Raw genomic sequence first — 2,500 nt, forward strand, 5'->3', positions numbered from 1 at the left:
CAGAAAAACAATAAAAGACAATAACAACTCAGAGGAGTGAAAAGTCAATATGAAAGAAGTGCTGAACACGCTCCGTCACATCGTAACGGCATTATTGGCTATTAACGTACGCATCTGGAAAGTCACATTTTACTTGAAATATATGTGTACTCGGTATGTACAGTGTATGGCTGCTGTCAGAAAAAAAACCTGGCGTCTCCAAAATAATTTCTCTACAGGAGAATAAACAACATTCTTACATTTTAAAATAAATTACTTTAAAAAGGCTATGTTTCAAGCATTAGTAATTTTTTCAATTCCCTTGTGTAATTTTCACTATATATATATTCATTCATTCATTCATTCATTATCTGTAACCGCTTATCCAAGTCAGGGTCGCGGTGGGTCCAGAGCCTACCTGGAATCATTGGGCGCAAGGCGGGGAATAAACCCTGGAGGGGGCACCAGTCCTTCACAGGGCAACACACACTCACACATTTACTCACACTACGGACACTTTGGAGTCACCAATCCACCTACCAACGTGTGTTTTTTGGACCGTGGGAGGAAACCAGAGCACCCGGAGGAAACCCACGCAGACACAGGGAGAACACACCACACTCCTCACAGACAGTCACCCGGAGCGGGAATCGAACCCACAACCTCCAGGCCCCTGGAGCTGTGTGACTGCGACACCTACCTGCTGCGCCACCATGCCGCCCACTATATATATATATAGCAAAACTAGCCCTTCACAGAGTGTGAAAATAAGAATGTTATAATTATTTACGTTTTCTATAAATAAAAGTCAAATTTGAAGATGACATATGAAAAAGCACTTAGTGGGACATTTGTTTACAGTGGGCGGGTAGTCAGCTAAATGCCAAACAGAGTCTCATTTACTAGTTAAAGGTGACATTCCAGATTTAATCCAAAAATATAAAAAAAAAAATTCAGAGGATTATTCCTCATCATTTGCTGCTCTCCAGTCTGTGCTCAAAACTGGTCTAATGTGTTTATGAATAACTTCTAAACTGATATAAATGGGTAAAAACAACAGCGTCTCAGTACAGTGTGCTAGGTTTTCTCTCTGTCTCTCTCTGCTCACAAAAATAAATAAATAAATAAATAAATAAAATGCATTTCTGAGTTTTTAGGCAACGAAGAGACCTCCAGACTTTGAAAAACATGAACCGAGATCAGTAACATTGGCTTATTTTTGCTTTACACTGAACTGAATCTAAATTCAGGAGAGCACTCCACTCTGTTGCTGTTCTAGAGTGGTTCTCTCCATTCTCTCTTCTTCCCATTTACTCTCTTCTAGAATGTTCTCTCTTCTCATAGTCATGAAGCAATCTACCTGTACACACTATTTTAAAAATCCGTTCTGTTCTAGACCATTCCACACCTTTCACATAGAATGTACAGCTCGTTCATATTGTTCTGGATTATGACTGTTCTAGAATGTTCTGCCCTTATTTACTCGGCTTCTTCCTTATTCACTTTGTTCCCTCATGTGTTCCGGATCATTTGGTGGGTCAGTTTTTTTTTCATGTCGGTGTTTGTTGCTGAATGATGAGTCGAGGTGTTCCCTTCTTTATAAACAAAGGCGCCTGTGAGGGTTCGTGAGAGTCAGGCCGTGGTAGAAGTGTCTGGTTCCTCAGTTAAACACTCACCTACATCTTATTTTATTTTTTCAAATTCAAGAAATGGCATAATAATGATCAATAATGTCAAAGAAATCTTCACACACTGTCTGTGGGAAGGTGATGCCTATGTCGGTCTTTGAAATCAGATAAAAACACTCCCAAACACAGACAGACATGTATGTGCGTACACACACACACACACACACAGAGCAATAAATGGGCAACAAAACTGGAACTTCCACTCTCATCCCAGCTACATCTGATGCAACCCCCAACACCAAACACCCCCCCCTCCCACACACCCCCCCCCCCATAAGCCACACACTCTCTCACACACACACCCCTCACAGAGAAAAAGATGAGGCCAGTTTTACACACACAAACTCCCAAGGCCATGAACTCATAACCAGCTAAAACACATCACTTGCTGCTAGTAAACAGTGCTCTGTGGAGCAGGAGTCTGTTAAAGTGCCATTAACAGAGAACAGGAGACTACTGGAGCTCTGTTGGAGCTGGATTTGTTTTACCAGAGGTGGTATAATTTAATTCATTTGGATTTGATTGGCCGACTGCAACAGAGATCAGTTTGAAAAAAAAAATGTAATCCTTTTTATTAGAAAAAATATTTTAGTAACTAGTAATTAACCAATAGGGACATGGTTACTGTACAGTAAAGAAAAATCAAGGAAAAGATACGTTTAATCTCAGTATGTTCTCCTAGTTTGGATCATCAAGGTCTCTTCTACTGCTCAGATATAGCTCATGAGAAAAAGAGGACAAGAGTCTTGTGTCTCTTGAAATTTTACTACAGACAGGAGTCCACGATTTCTCGTTTAAGACTAGTTCAGTAGGTAGATTCTATTTATGTTGAA

Source organism: Hoplias malabaricus, chromosome 5 (genome assembly GCF_029633855.1).
Source record: "Hoplias malabaricus isolate fHopMal1 chromosome 5, fHopMal1.hap1, whole genome shotgun sequence".
In the NCBI taxonomy this organism is placed as follows: Eukaryota; Metazoa; Chordata; class Actinopteri; order Characiformes; family Erythrinidae; genus Hoplias; species Hoplias malabaricus.